The sequence below is a fragment of the Typopeltis vanoorti genome, chromosome 3 (genome assembly GCF_054136105.1).
Source record: "Typopeltis vanoorti isolate ZY-2024b chromosome 3, IOZ_Tvanoo_1.0, whole genome shotgun sequence".
NCBI classification, from domain to species: domain Eukaryota; kingdom Metazoa; phylum Arthropoda; class Arachnida; order Uropygi; family Thelyphonidae; genus Typopeltis; species Typopeltis vanoorti.
Genome location: NC_143551.1, coordinates 169,812,673 through 169,830,406, shown reverse-complemented (window position 1 = coordinate 169,830,406; position 17,734 = coordinate 169,812,673). Strand labels below are relative to the sequence as shown.

At 34.8% G+C, this 17,734-nt stretch overlaps 1 protein-coding gene across 1 annotated transcript in view; it reads left to right on the top strand.

Moving 5' to 3' along the window:
- Rpn1 (regulatory particle non-ATPase 1) overlaps positions 1-5,397 on the top strand; it is a 243,607-nt gene extending 238,210 nt beyond the window's left edge. Inside the window, exon 22 of the mRNA XM_090416189.1 lies at positions 5,304-5,397. The gene's annotated coding sequence lies outside the window, so the exon portion shown is untranslated. The remainder of the gene's footprint in view (positions 1-5,303) is intronic.
- The last annotated feature ends 12,337 nt before the right edge of the window (positions 5,398-17,734 follow it).

Sequence of the window (17,734 nt, the reverse complement as noted above, 5' to 3'; positions counted from 1 at the left end):
GAGTTTATTAGGTAGGTATAGCTAATAAACAGTTAACCCAGTTTTATATTAAGGATTCTATTCGTTAACAATAGTGAAATCTTGTGTTTGGACTCTACGCTCTTAAAGATACATTCTGGGAAATGGTGATCACAGTATGTTCAAGATTAACTGATTTAGAAGAGGGGGTATACTGTATGAATATGTAGATTGCAGTTCTTATAATTGCAATACACACACACACACACACACACACACTTTATTAAAAATAAAAAAAGCTTCAAAGATTTTAAGTATCGTTATAATAAAAATTATCTTTAATAATTAAGGGGATACAAATCCCTTGTTGTTCAATTTATGTTAAAAATTATCTTTCTTATATTAATTTTAAAAGCATTTTAAATCATTTCATATGTCTTAATCTTTTTTTATTTTAATTGCTGTACAAAAATGTGGATGTTTTGTATCAGCGATTACACTGAAGGATATGCAAACACTTTATTACTTTTGATTTGCCAGGCAATTTCAGTAGTAAATTATCACTGTAAGTTTTTGATAAAGTGGAATTTATGTAAATTCTGGTTATGAACTCTCATTATTAATGTTTAATTTTGTCTATTGCTTAAATTCCTGCTATTAGCACTTGACCAACTAGGATATAACATTGATGTGATGTAACATAATTCTTGCCATTCTGTTTTTAAGTGTATGCCTACTCCATTTTTAAGTCTCCTCATGCAACTGCTCTATCACATTAATTTTTATGAGAAAAAAAATGCTTTGCTGTCTGTGATGTCACTATTTATTGCACCTTTCATGTACACGTTCTGTTAGATGGCAGGATGTATTACAAAAATAGTTTGAATTCAAATGTCCATCTGCCAGAAAAATCATGGCTGCTTTGTTTTTGGAATATCATAATATGCATTCCCATGGAAGTTGGTCCAAAACTTAAATTAGTTTTTAATTAAATGTATATTACCACCCTGTATGTGACTATCAAAGAAAATAGAAAATAAATAAGCAGAGATCCTTCAGTTTACATATTCTGTGAAGCTCAAGCTGTTCTTTGAAAATGCACATTCAAGAAATTAATTGGGCTGGATTGATTATGTGGTTGCAACGCTTGGACTACGTTATTAATAAATTATTCCTGAACTGAAGTAGAATAAGTACACCAAGTTAAATGGAGAAGAAAAAATTATATCTTTTTTTCAAAGTAGTTATTGATATAGCCAGTGGCGGCTCGTGGCTTGAAATCGTGGGGGGTGCTGCAACTTTCGAAATATACATACACACTGTAAGTACAGTGTATAAGTGTTTGGATAAAATATCAAAATTATGGTAAAAATTAAACATGAAACAATATTGTTTATTATTGATAAAATTATACAGTTTGGTATAATTCAAAAATTACTTAAAAATAAAACATATTCTTCTTGTTTTGTTTCATGAAAAAATAGTTTATTATCGATAAAATTATACAGTTTAGTATAATTCAAAATTACTTAAAAATAAAATCCATTATCATAATCCCAATAATGTTCTAAAATAAAAACTATAACAAATGTTATGTCTTTAATTGTAATGTCCAAATATTTAAAGAGACGGAGTAAACACAATAAGCACTACAAACACTCTTCTACTGGCACAACCTGCATATAAACAACAGTGGAACTGTGTGACAGACAGTGTCGCATTATGTTGATAGCTCGCATCTCACTATGACTTGCACATGCTTGTGCACGTAGCAATATGACACGGTGCTGCTAGCATTCTTTGCCCTCCTAAATGCTACAAGATGGATTTTTATTATTTTTTATACAAAATAAGAGAATTGTATAGGATTGTCGATGATAAAATGAAATATTACAAGCAAATATAAATAAATTAATAAATATATTTATATATCAAGAAAAATTGTGGGTGCTGCAGTTCCGCAGTGCCTATGCACTAACCCCCCACCCCCGGATATAGTAATTATTTCTCTGATTGATTGAGTTGTCGTTTTATGGCACAAGGACAACAAAAGTTATACTGCACCTGGATACAGGTTACAGCAGTACACAGGGAATTGGATAAATAAATAGCTATAAAGAGATAAAATTAGTGAATAATATAAAATATATGTACAGTGTGAAGTATCTGTATATTAAAGATATTAATAAATAGTTATAAGAAGATAAATGAGTAAATGAAATGTGTGCACATGTCTGATATCTACAATGCGGTATCAACATATAGACAAATATAATTAAATGTTTGAATAAATTAATTCTTTGTAAAAAATTTAAAAACGTTATGCAATTGTCCCAGTCTGGTAACATCTGTCTGAATTGCTTGCACTCTACCAGAATATGACTAATAGCGAGATGGGTGTTGCATTTCTCACACATAGATGGGTTTTCAACCCTCAGTAAATAAGAATGTATAAGATGACTGTGACCTATGAAGAACCTAGCAAGAACAACTTCCTTTCTTCTGTTTCTATATTGACTAGACTGCCAATGCTTAATATCTTGTAGTTTGTCAGGGCATCCTACCAAGTGTTCTCACTGGGCAATTAACTTTGATTTTAGAACCTGTGTGTAGTCTATATATATGGGACCATCAAGCACTATGTCGAAAAAGTATGAGCTGATCTAGTAGCTGCATCTGTGATGTAATTTCCCTTAATTCCAATGAGGCTTGGAATCCCACACAACTGAATATCAAAATTAAGAGTCTTTATTTTGTACAAGAGGTGGAGCACCTCACCAAGCACTAGGTGTAGATTTATACACCAAGGAGGAGATAGCCTGTAAAGAACTCAAAGAGTGTGCATAAATTACACACTTCTGGTAGAAATTTTCTTTTATATGTACAAGTGTGAGCTAAATATCATGCAACTCTGCTGTGTAATTACTGCAGTTGAGTAGGATCTGTTTGGAGATGCTAGGAAACAGCAGCACAGCCAACAGAGATTTCTGAACCATCAGCATAGATGAGCAAGAAATCATAGTGGGCTGCTCTGTGTGCATTGAACAATTGAAGGTAGACAGATGGTGGTGTATGAGACTATTTCTCTGAGTTATGTAATCATGCTTGATATTCCGAAAATTACATAAAAATAATCATGATTGATTGTTTTTATGTAATTTTTTTTTCGTGTTTTTTACATCAGTATTATTATTTGTCATAATTAAAATGTATTCACTAGTGTGCAGTGAATATGTAATTCTTATTGTTTGTATGTCTCATTTGTATCAGTTGTGCTGTGATATAGTTGCAGTATAACAATATGTTGAAATAAGTAAGAAACAGCGGGAATTGTTAGAGAATCCTAAATTGTACACAGAGAATATAACATATTGGCCTCCTTTGCTCTTCTAGGCATGTATTTTGTAACCATTCTTCATTCAGCAAGGCCACAAACCTATGTATCATTGTGGGACATGCTGGTACAGTGTTTCAGCGGGTTGATGAATACTATGTGCAGGCCAGTCAAGTTTTTAACATTTTCCTCGAAATACGTTAAAAAATAATGTTGTATGGCATGTGCAGCATCAGGCTAAAGTGATGCTTCTGCTTTGTAAAACTTGCCACGCTATTGGAAGCATTGCATTCTCTTTCAGCATTTCATCCTTCTGTAGACTACCACTAAGAGTCTGAATCCAGAAGCAGTTCCAGGCCAAACTGCAGTTGCCAAACTTTTCTTGGGATGAGGGCACTTGATCATAAGTCCCCAGTCATCCACTACATTTATACCCATCCATAATTAATAAAATATTATAAGATAATTCATCACTTCAAATAACTTTCTGCTGACAATCTGCAAACTAGTTCTCTTTGCTATTTAATAGATCTGATTGTCATATGTGTGAATTTTTTATGTAGTATTCCACTGCTAGCTAGAATGTAATAAAAATTTTTGAACTCCTAGTTGATCATTTCCATACTTTTTTCAAGCCTCTTCGACATTGTTAACTTTCCAGGACTTTCTGAAATTTCTTGGCTAAAGATTAATCAATTCCTTTCATGGAAATTTCTGCCCTGGTCAACTGTAAGTGATGTTATTGTGAAATGGAAACACTTATCAATAACAACAGTGCAATCATGACCTGATAGGCCACATAAAATCAATAAAAATGGGGCTTCTGGATGCAGCAGCACATGGTACAAAAGAAAAAATATATATATATGTCTGTTTTTAATTGAAACACTCACTGCCAAGTTCCAAAATGCCTTTGCAAGTAATTTGAGTACCACAGCTCTTCATCAGGAGCTGACGAACAGGGTTGTGCATCTGCACAGCATCAGCAAGGATAATGCCAATTGTCTGGTGGAGTGGCGTAATGATCAACACCATTGCACTTAGGAGCAGTAGAAATGCATTCATGAAGTCAGTGATAAATCATGCTTCACCATCTGGAAATCTAATGTGTGAGTCTTAGCTTGACAGATGCCAAGAGAATGCTACCTGTCCAAACATGTTAATGCCAAGTGGTGTGGAATTGACCCCCTTTCCCTAGTTTCATTGACAAGGAATCTTAACATAGCAACTTATAATGACATTCTAGACAATTCTATGCTTCCAACTTTATGGCAACAGTTTTGAAGGCCCTTTCCTATATTAACAGGGCAAAGTGTGGTCTGTGTAAGAATAGTTGGATCAGATTGATGTTGAACTTGACTAGCTTGCATACAGCCCTGATCTCAATCCTCTCAAACACTGTGGGATGAATTAGACTGCTGATTATGAGCCAGACTGATTGCCTGAGAGACCAGTGACCAACCCCCCTCACTAATGCCCTGCTGGAAGAATGGAAAGGAATTACCACAGCAGCGTACCAAAATCTAGTGGAAAGTGTTCTCAGAAGATTTTGAAGATTGTTATAGCAGCAAAGAGTGGGCAATTTTCTAGTAATGCTTTTCATATTAGAGTGAGAGTTGGGATGAGCAAGCATCCAGGTATTTTGATCAGGCAGTATATATGCCACTGCTATGGCTTGGTAGAATGATACTGCTTCTGATGTATGTTTTTTTCATGTTCCATCGACAGTATACAGATGCATATTTAACTCAAGGGATGTATGTGCTTGGCTTGGCTTAGCTTATAGAAAAGTATAGGCTATGTGTAATGACAGGAATAAACAATAAACATACATGTTTATTCTTGGCATTCCATTATTTATATATATATATATATAATTTTTTTTTTTTTTTTTTTTTTTTTTTTTTTTTTTTACTGCATATTGCTTTCCAGTGTTACCTTTTCAACATTATTTTCATGTGATTAAAATTTTTTAAGAAGGCTAGATAATGTTTTTTTTTTTCTTTTCCAGGTATCATCTGAAGAGTTTTTTTGTAACTTAATTATTCGAACTTTTGTTGTAATATTAATGTTATTTAATAATAAAATAAAGAAAAAAAAAGAAACCTGTCTACTTGCTTTTACAGACTCCAGTTAGTTTTAATTAAGCTAATAAACACATTCAAATTAATGTATTGTTGGTTACTGTACGCCCACAGATACGAGACCCTTCGACACTTCTGCACATGTCAGAAGAAGGAGAATCCATTCCGATAATAAGGTAATCAATCCGTCTTGTGGGATGAGTTGTTTATTATTACAAACATTGAAAATTAACTTTTCTTTTATGAACATTGTAGGTTTTAAAGTGATAACTATTTTGCCTGTATGACAGTTGGAAAATTTTACGTATAAAGTACGTGATTTTGCGTCTTGGTGACCAATTCATACATCAGCTTATTTCTTTTTTCCCTTTAACATGAATTGACTCTTGGCAAGTTTTTTCAGACTAGAGACTCAAATCTATGGTTGGACAGTATTATGCTAAATTATTTTTTTGAAAATTGGAAGTGTTTTAGGTGGCTTGAAGGTCACTTTTGAACTTCAAAAGTAAGCTAACAAACACTACTCTTATGTGATGGATTTTGTTCTGGCATAGATGCCTGTACAACACACTATAATTGCCTTTGTTACACATTATTTTTTTAATGTGAATCCCGCCAACATTAAAACATATATAGATACATAAAATACTATAATAAACCTACAGTATGTTAGTAGCATTTTCAAGTCATCTTACAACCATTGAGCAGAATGATGGTCTCATCCTGTTAGGTGAAATTCACCACCTACAGTGGGGTTAAACCCCCACAGCCTGTGGGAAGAGGAATGGGTTACATTATCCATTCGGGCCAACTAGGCTGACCAAGGTGGAAAAGAAGTGATGCATATCAAATATTTGTATTACTGGCATCAAAGAAAACATCAGCAGGAAATGTGTGTTGTGCATCACATCATTTGCAAGAACGTTATCAGGAAGAGTCCATGAAGAGTTTCTGAATGTCTAGTTGCTTGGATACTAAGCAGCACCTGCAAACTTTTCTGTAGTCAAGATAGTCTGATACTAATGAATGCAATGCACACTCTTAGTGGAATGTGAAAAAGTCACTCAGAACAGACATCCAGATATCTGAAAAGAGATATCTGGATGTCTGTTCATCTTACTCCACCCTTGCTGCAGTAGTGACCTTCAACCTTGTGGGAAGGCTTTCCACCTTATTTTGGTATGATACTGTAGTAATTCCCTTACATTCTTCCAGAAAAGCATTAGTGAAGTCGGTTAGTGATGCCGAGTAACTGATTTGCAGTTACATTCCAATTCATCTCAGTGGGATCGAGATCAGGGTTCTGTGCACACCAGTCAAGTTCTTCAACACCCATCTCATCAAACCATTCTTGCCCAGACCTCCATTATGGACAGGGACATTGTTGTATTGATCAGGAAAGGGCCTTCACCAAACTGTTGCCCAAAAAATGCCTAGAACATCATAGACTGCAAAAGCAAGATTCCTTGTCACAGGAATCAGGGTGCCCAGCCCAGACCAGACCATGATGACACCTCCACTGAACTTCACAATTTTGCACAAACATTTGGACATTTAGCATTCTCCTAGCCTGGCATCTGCCAAACCCAGATCATTAGCCTGTCAGATGATGATGAATGATTCATCACTCCAGAATAATGCATTTTCATTGCTCTATAGTCCAAAAGTGGCAAGCTTTACACTATTCCACCTGACACAGTCCTTGCTGATGTAAGGCTTGTGTGCAGAGACATGACCATTCTTCAACTTTGATAAACAGTTGTTGTCCTGGCATTGCTTGCAAAAGCATTTCAGAACCTGATATCAAGTGTTTTACTGAGGACAATTGTGCTGTTTTTTGCTCCTATGCATTTCCATTTCACAGTACCATTACTTATGATATAGATTATATTGTTTAATCCTTCAAGCATAAGCACACAAAGTTTGCATATGTAGTATCATCATGACTAGGATGCTTGTATGTAGAAGCTGATGACTTCACATCAATTGCTTTAGTATCCCATAATGAAAAGCACCACTTTTCAGAAGTGTATGATGCTGTGCATTAAGGATGTCATGGGATACTAAGGCAATTAATGTGAAATCATCAGTCTATATATAAGTATTTGCCAGCAAAGGTTGGTCGATTGGTAGAGCCTCTGCTACTAATGGCTCAGCAAAAGTTAAGCAAGCTTGAGTGCAGTTAGTAGTTGGAAGGAGATCAATCGTTCAATGCTGTTGGCACACTCTCGATGAGTCTTTGGACTCCCTGGAGGTGTCACATAATAATAAGTAGCCTGGTCATGAAAATAAAGGGTGGCCATAAAATAACTCCCTCTTTGGAGGCATCTGTGGCTAAAACCAATAAACGGAATGAGACCAAATTTTATGTTGAGACTTGAAGGCACGGAGAGATGATTTCCGCGAAAAACATTTAGTACCAAAAGTCACCGATAGGGGAAATTTTGGCGGTGGCTGAGCCGAAAACAAGCGGATAATTACATTAAAGGCAGATAAAATGGAATAACATTTTGTGTAAGCGACAGCCACGCTACTCATTCCAGCTGGATATGTGGCATGTTACAATGATAAGAATAATAATTAAACTAAAGCAACTTGTAAGAGACAGAAATTAATGTAATGATTGAACTAACAGGAAATAATGTTTTATTCATCAGAATCAGGGTCCCCGGACCACATACGTGATTTTCAATGTGCTGACCTTATGTACAACAAATTGCATCCAATCAGATTTTAAATACTCCCACAGCCAAAAGTCACATGGAGTGATGTCCGGGGATCGAGGTGGCCATGCCGTCCGAAAGAACCGACTGATAACCCTCATTACTGAAATGCTGGCGTAAAAGGTGCTGTACTGAACGTTCAATGTGTGGCCGTTTGCACGGTTAGCCTAGTGTCTGGGCGCTTCGCAACCATATGACTGAGGAAGGAGTGTCCCAGGTTCGATTCCCGTCGAAGACGTGAGAAATTTGAGGATCTTCCTCAGCCATAGCCGAGTTAGACGGTCCGCGGGCAGTAGGGTTTTTTCCGCCAGTTTATCTGGCGTTTTTCATCCCGCAAGCAGGCAAACCGGCCCCGTGAACACACACGGATCTACAGCCATAAATACTTAACCCCCCATGAGGGTGATGAACTCGCCCCAATAGGGACGGGGGAGAAAAAGGGAGGAAACTCAATACGAATAAATGTGTGGCTTTGCTCCATCCTACATAAAAATTACACTGTTGCTGCAATGCAGGATACATTTCAGTAACAGTGTAATAACAGAAATCAAACAAACAAAAAACATCAAGGGATGTTACATCAGCTCTGGTCTACTCCAATTCATCACAACGCTCACGTAGTTAACAGTAATATTCATTAATATATGTTAACTTTATTACCTTTTTTTAAAGTTTATTCACGTAATTCTGATGATGTGAAACAAAAAACATCCATGAGACTAGTAGAGTAATCAAAATCATTTCTACTACGTGCTCTCTCCACAGAATCCTACGCAACGATACAGTTGTCATAAACTTTCCTTAGATTTAATTTTTTTAAAATGAAATCTAAGGAAACTTTTTAAAAAATCGTTACAGATTTTAAGGACGTACTAACTTGATGGATACACCTTTAATTAAGTTCATACTAACTCTAAGTTAAAGATATCAAGAAATTATATACTTGGTTTAATCCTTTATCCACGTATATAATTTCTTGGAATCTTTAATTTATAGTATAACCAAGTGGAAAAACTTTCAACATTCATACTAACTCCTTCAAACCATTTTCGATTATTAAAAAAAAAAAGCATCCAATAAATTTAGCTTATTTAAATTTGTTGTCTAGCGCCAGTATCAGTGGCGGCTGGTGAAATTTTAAATGGGGTGTGGATTTATTTATTAATAAATTGGTTACTGATTAGGAAAAAAATAATTTTTTTTTATTTTTATTTTATATAGGCAGCACCCCCACTTAAAAATTCACCGGCCGGTATAGTAGTAGTTATTAAGTGTGGACATCCCTTCTTTAGTTGTGTAGCAGGTTGTTAGATAGCGCGGTTTGAAATTAGAAGTTCTGTGGTTTCTAATTTTAATGCATAGTTAAGGAATTTCTTCATTGCTGCTAAGCGAAACGATTCTAGTATCTTTTAAACTGTTTGTTAGTTTTTTTAATTAAGGGGATAATAAATCCCTCATTATTTCAAAGCCCGATAAGAAACTCGAAATCTAAGAGTTTCATGCCGAAGAACGTTCGGCAAGCCCAAGCGTAGGTCAACGCCTGGTCGTGCAACTCGGAGCAAAGGTGGAGCAAGCTTCGATCCTTGTCCTTAATATTTTCTCATAATGTAAAACGCAGCTCCTAGGAGATGCATTACTGTTTTACATTATGAGGGAAGGTCACTACCCAGACCGGTTTCGACCTTTACTGCGGTCTCATCAGTGAGTAGGTAGACCTGGATAATACCAAGGTTTTAGTGAACAGAGCTTACATACTTTATTATACGAATTGCCAGAAAGGTGTACCCATATGTTATTACTACAATAAAGAGCCAAAAGGCTTTTTTACGGCGACGTAAATTATTTAATTAAGGAGATAATAAATCCCTCATTATTTCAAAGCCGAATAAGAAACTCGAAGATCGAAATCTAAGAGTTTCATGCCGAAGAACGTTCGGCAAGACTCTCTCTTCGGCATGAAACGCTTAGATTTCGATCTTCGAGTTTCTTATTCGGCTTTGAAATAATGAGGGATTTATTATCTCCTTAATTAAATAATTTACGTTGCCGAAAAAAAAGCCTTTTGGCTCTTTATTGTGTTGTTTATTAGTTAGTTAGCATATCTGGTACAACGCCGTGCGGTCCATAGTGTCAGTATAGCACCATTTTAGGAAACCAAAATAATACTATTGGTTGTAATGTATTTTTGGCTGTAAATTATATTCTCCTGACCGGTTGGGATAAAAAATTCTACTCTCCTGGAGGAAAACCCTTGCATCGTCATATGAGACCGGCTAGTTTACCTTCAACTGAAAAAGTTCTGATGAAGGGTCTTCAGCTCCGTCACAGGATTCGAACCCATCGCCTTTCAAAAAAAAAAAAAAAAAAAAAAAACATCCTCATCGAAACCGACTGAACCACGGAAATTGCTCTTAAACTATAACCAATAATCAGACGTGGTTAAGATGTACATATTTTATTAGTTTTTCATCTACGAAGCGCAGTCGTGAGGAAAGTGGAACTATGCAACGATTTTCTTTTCAGTTGGAAAGAGTTCTTTTGAACTTTTACGTTCTTTAAGAGTGTTTGATAATTATTTTTTGCAGTCATGGATTTTTCTTCCAGATACTCAAATTGTTCATCCTGTAGAACAGACAAACCCGCCTTAGAACACACGAGCAGCTTAAAAAAAAAAAAAAAACTATTAACCTGCTCGTAAGCAGCTTAATAGTTTCTTTTTTTAATTTTTTATGCTGCTTCCAGCCATCAAAGATTTTTGTAATGCTAATACATTCATACATATCGATTTTGTTTTTTCTATTCTTTAATTAATTTCGTATATTTTGCATTTTTATTTATTTTTACATAGTCCGGAAATTCTGCACTATATACCTAACATGGAAAATTTTCAAGCCACTTCAGGCCTCCAATAAAAAGTGCTCTTAGTTGCTTGAGCTGCAATTCCAATTAAACGAAATCAAATAGTTACCGCAGTCTTCGCATATTAATGAAGTGGACGGACAATCACTTGTTCTCGGTGAATCCAGCGCAATATCTACACCTTGAGGTTGTGTAAAATTACGCTGGTCGAAATTTAATAATATAATGGAAGTGAATGAGAGGAGAATGAGTTAAGTATTGCAACCTATGATCAATTCTTAACATAAGATCACTTGTTTTAAATCACCTATTCGCGATTCATCTTAAATTTGATTTTTATTTATTTATCTTTAAATAATGATTCTAGAGAAGACGATTTCATATTGGGTACCACTATTGAAACCAAAAATAATTGGTAGGTCGATTATCCTTTGAAACAGATAATTTAAAAGTTTCAAAAAATAATTCTTTACTTGAACTTTTTGTGTTGGATATTACAAAGATATTATTCCAAAAATGCATAAAAAGATACCGAATGGCTGTCGTCCTTTTTCATTTCTAATAAGAAAGGCATTAGTTCTCTTTATGTCTAAGTGCGTGCGTTAATAAGACAAAATCTGTCAAATTTGAGTAAAAGTGAAGTCCTCCCCCCGCTTTAAGCTTTCCACAAGTGTTACGCTAACGTATTAACAGATGTTAGATATTACTGAGTTCATTTAAAGTTGAGAAATACCGATTTCAGTCATTTCTTACGCTCTATCTGTTGCAACCCTTGTACCTACCTGCCTCTCTATCAGTAAGCTATATTATTGATTTCTATTCTATTACGCCATTCAAGATGAGGTATCAACATATGACACAACTCAAAACTTCGAAATTAAAGAGAAGTAATGTTAAAAGAAAAGTCATACATGCAGAGTACTAGCCTACGAATAAAATAAAGAAACAAAACCATTGTAAGTACTGCGTAAACAGATCAGAGTGATTTGTGGATTTGAGAAGAAAAAAAACTTGCTTTTAGTAAAATTCGTTCTTTACTGAAGGGTTATCCTTTTTTTTTTTATTATGTCTCAGATAAATTACATACATAGATACAATAATAGTTATATATACACGTATATATATGATATTTATAATACATTACAATTGTGAATAACAGACACTTGCGAGTTAATAATATTTTTTAAATAATTTTTTTTTAATAAATAATATTTTTGTTCATTGCTAAAATATTTACACCTATATATACAATAGTTATCTTAAGTATAATTTTACAAAATTTTTCTACATTGGATTTCAGTTAAGAGTTTTAATAACACTCTTTGGCTCTGTAATTGTGCATTTACAACGCATGTTCTAACAGTGATAATTATACAGAATTTTTTTTAATTATCTAATAATAATAATAATAATTAAGGGAATAATAAATCCCTCATTATTTTAAAGCCGGATACGAAACTCGGAGATCGAAATCTAAGATTTTATTAAAATAATGAGGGATTTATTATCTCCTTAACTTAATGTACGCCGCCGGAAAAATAGCCTCTTGGCTCTTTATCGTAATAATTATTATTATTATTATTATTCCGCTCGGTTAGCCTAGTGGTTACGTGCTTCGCAACCATATGCCTGGGGAAGGAGTCTCCTAGATTCGATTCCGTCGGTGACGTAAGGAGCTTAAGATCTTCCTCAGCCATAGGCAAATAAGCCGGTCTTGGGCATTGACAGCAGGATTTTTCCTCAGTTTATCTTTTGAGTTTTTTCCTCCCGCAAAGCAGACAAACTGTCCCCGTGAACACACGCTTCGACAGACCTGGGATACTACCGGGAATAAGGTATGAAAATATGCCCTAATATGCGCAGTTTTCTTCTAGTTAATGTACGTGTTCCATTGAATATGTAGTGAAAGTGCAAGTACTTGAGATTTGTAACTTCCTGCATTATTGGACAAGGACAAGTTTTTGGTACTATGGGGTATGACATTTCACAGGACTACATGGCGAGGACTGGTGTGACACCTCACCAGTGCCGTTACGAGGGCGTGGCGAAAGAGGCGCCCCCCACGGGCGCAACTAGGTTTGGGGCGCAAAACATATAAAATTTTTGTCATTTTTGGGTTGGGGATGCAGTATGGTCACTCCGATGCCGAGCATCGGAGTGACCATACTGCATTTGTGGATGTCCAATGAACGCAGGACTCATTTAGCAAACTCATGCTGTTCATCAAACAGAATTCCGATACTGTCAAAAAAGTTCCGAATTCTGGTCCTTACTAGCTCTGTAACTCATTAACCACAACTCCAGACAAGCAAACTGGCCTATAATTCAAAGCATTGTTACCCCAAATTTGCCCTCTTTCCACCCCTTGGGATTTATTTTTTTATTTAGCGTATGGCATAATAAAAAAGACATGACATCAAAATACTGTACACACACACACACAGAGTGTGTGTGTGTGTGTGTGTGTGTGTGTGTGTGTGTGTGTGTGTGTGTGTGTGTGTGTGTGTGTGTGTGTGTGTGTGTGTGTGTGTGTGTGTGTATACATACATACGCGTGTGTATATATATATAACATCCTCATACAGTATATAAGTGCTGTGTGAGGAGGACGTTAAAGAAAAAGATGGATTTTTTTTTTTTTTTTTTTTTTTTTTTTTTTTTTTTTGTTGAGCAATGAAGAATGATCTTTTGGAGAAGTCAGAGTGAGTGGGTGAGTGAGACTGTTCCAAAGAACAGAGATAGGGCATAATACTACTTTATAAGTTTGAAGCCATACAGTAAATGGATGATGACAGCACTTGTGTTCTTATAAAGTAGTTCTCATAAATTGAAATTTTCCATCAACTGAAATCTTGTATGGCCCTTTCAGAAGTTTGTAAGTCTCAAACATATCATGACTCTCTCCTGTTTGCTAGTGTATGTAGTCTACAAATTCTCAATCTGTTTTCATAATCAATACTCCACAATCCTGATATCGTTGTGATTCTGATATATTGAACACAGGCCTGGTCTCTGGGGAAACCAGACCTGCACACAATAGTCAAAGTGAGCTCTTATCAAGGCCTTGTAAAGAGGCAAAATGACATCCTCATCTTTACTTGTGAACGTTCATTTCAGCATCGCAATTATCTTTTTAGTTGTATTTGCAATCTTTGCTACATGGCCTCTGAACTTCACCTTCCTATCTACTAACACTCCGAGATCCCTAGCCTTATTAGTTTCTTCTAGCATAACCCACCAATATAATGCGACATTGGATATCTAAGCATGCCAAAGTGAACGACTTTATATTTATTGATATCCCGTGCCCACAATTCTGGCCTATTCAAATCATTCTGCAAGTGCTGCATATCAGCAGCATTCCTGATTACCTGATTCCTGATGGTCTCGTCAGTGAGTAAATAGCCGTTTGGCTTTTTATCTTAGTTATAATATATGGGCACACCTTTTTGGCATTCGTGTAGTGAAGGTATGTAAGTTCTTTTCACTTAAACTTTGATATCATCCAGGTCTACCTACTCATTGATGAGACCTCAAAAAAGGTCGAAACCAGTCTGGGTAGTGATCTCTCCCTCATAATGTAGGGCGGTATTACATCTCCTAGGAGCTGTGTTTTACATTATGAGAAAATATCAAGGATAGTGAGGGAGCTTGCTCCACCTTTACTTCGAGTTGCCTTGCTGTTGTACTACCAGGTGGTCACTTACGCTTGGATTCGCCGATAGTTCTTCGGCATGAAACTCTTAGATCGTAGTTTTCGATCTCAGAGTTTCGCATACTGGCTGTAAAATAATAAGCGATTTTTATCCCCTTAATTTAATTAACTTCGCCAGAAAAAATAGCCGTTTGGCTTTTTATCTTAGTTATAACAAGTTTTATTATAGTACAGAAAATTTATATATACAATGAAACACATTATACTTTCTGTTCAGTATAAGGCTTCAGTACAAAATGCAGAGTAAATTAAATTTTTATGAATATACATTTTTTAAGCAGCAAAATATTTATCCGTAGTATTCACATATGCATGAGCACGAATGTGCATAGAATTCACTATACAATACAGTAATGCAACACACAATTCAATCATAATGATAATAATGGAATAATTTTATATAAATATTAATATTTTTTTCTGCATTTTGTCTGTATTGGTGTATAATTTAATAATAATGAAAGTAATAATTCGATATCCATACCACACACACACACACACACACACACACACAAATTGAACTGCACGGTTCCACCACTTATACGCGATACGCATTTTTTTTTTTTTTTAATGAGATTTGCGACAATTTAAGAATATTCGCAGACGAACTGCGTAGCCTAGAAATATCGAAAATATTAAACAAAAGTTAGGTATGTCACGAATGCATAAAATATATGTAGATATTTGTGTATTCTATTCTATCATTTACTGCTATCAAATATACACAAATCTATTATAAAAAGTTAAAATGTGTAATCCAGAAAGCACAAAGATATAATATAAATTTTATATTTATTTGTTCCCAGCAACCTTTAACATTGTAATCTCTTAACAAACGAATCCAATATAAAGGGCAGGAACCAGATCAGGGAATCTTGAACGTTCTGAGAATATATCTACTGTAGTCGATTTGAAAAATTAACGTAAACACACAGATCAATTCGTGCAACTCGTATTATGTAACATGAATGAGTCATTATTCTTGGTTACACACGTGATTCCTTTTATATGGTTTTGAAAAAAACAATCTGAAACTTAAGATAAACAAATACCATTCCAGGACATATTAGAAGTGTTTTTGCTTGTATTATTCCACGATGGGATACAATAATTTTTATTAATCAGTAATGTAGAGAACAAAATTAAACACGGAAACAGGACTGGCGATTCAAAAACTGAAACCAAATTTCAAGCGTTATGGCAGCAAACCAAAATGCTCCACATAAATTACAATTTTTCGTTATTACAATACTATTATTTTGGCGTAAAGAACGGAGAGATTTTAATTCAGATAAAAAAAAAATATTCAGAGGAGGGAATGGTTAGCTTTATACAGAATCTGTGCAATCAAACCTTAGCTTGTTATGTCATCTGTACGTAATTCTCTAATGCTTTTTCTACACCTACCGTAAAGTCTAAATGAGGCAGACGGCAAGGTGTTACTACAAAATCTAGGCCTTTTGACAATATACTTAATTTATCATTTGTAAAAGGACGGTTAGGTATTTAAATTTATAACTCATTTTTCATGGGCTGGTTGCTGAATGAACCAACAGTTTCTTTGTTCTAATAATTCAAACTTAGATAACAAATTTTGTTTATACTTTCAATAAGCACGTCGGGATGAGGAAAAAGAAATTCTACTGGCCAAAATATTCAGGACTAAGATTATTATTATTATTATTATTCCTGATACCTCCAAGGAGTCCAAAGACTCATCGTGGGAGGACATCTACAACTGTCACTACACCTAACCTCTACTACGAATCATCTCGATCAACGCCATCTACCGCCCACTTCCAACACCACCACAACTAGTAATTTTTGTCTGTAAATTGCGTGTGTTCTGAAGGTATTATTCTGTAGTATTATTTGAATTTCAGAAATTTGATTGTTATTAGAAAAGAATAACATCCATCCATTTTAAATAAGTAATTGATTAAATAATAATAATACTTTTAATAATATTTTTATTAATTTCCAAAATGTTTATACATATAATTTTGACACATGATAATAATAATAATAATAATAATAATAATAATAATAATAATAATAATAATAATAATAGCCATATGATGATAACATTTTTTTTTTTATGAATGATATAATCACGTAATCACAAGAAAGATATTTATTTAACCAAATATTTCGGTCTGGAAATAGCAGACCATCGTCAGTGGTAATACAAGAACAGTTTAAAAAATACAAGCTAGAATACTAACAAAAGTCTTCTTCGCATCTATTTTCCCTCAACCATCTTTGTTGGTAAGATATATAGATGACATATTTACTATTTGGCCTCACAGCAAAAACGCTTTACCTTCCTTTTTAAACAGTATTAATTCCTTGAATCATCGCATAAAGTTTGCTATGGAATTAGAAGAAAACAACCAGTTATCTTTTTTAGACGTTCTCCTCATCTGGTCACCTTCAAATATTCTTACAACTACAGTATACAGGAAACCAACATTCACAGGTCGTTATATTCTTAAAGAATCAGCCCATCATCCATGTCAAAAAACAGGAATTTTAAAATGCCTCATCAGAAGAGCCAAAACTAATTGTTCTACTTTTGATTATCTACAGAAAGAACTTTCTACTATCCACCAACACATGAAACTCAATGGCTTTTCTGAAAAAAGTACTCAACGTCTTCTCAATTCTTATAATCCTCTACAAAACAACAAAGTTTCAACACGTCGAGTGCCTATTCCTTATATATCCGGTATTTCAGAACCTATCGCAAGAATTTTAAAGAAATATGATTTAACAACTACGTATTCACCTATTAACAAATTGTCTTCTCATTTTCCTTCTCCTAAAGACAAACGCTCAACTTTATCTCTTCCTGGAGTTTATCAAATTCCATGCAACTGTGATCTCTCTTATTTTGGACAGACTGGACGTTCTCTTGAAAAAAGAATCCAAGAACATCAATCCTCCATTCTTCACAACAAACCTGAAAAGTCTGGATTGGCTCAACACGGGATTGAAACTAACCACAGCATCCTTTGGTCCAAGACTCGCCTCTTACATAGATCCCGTTATAGGTTGGAACG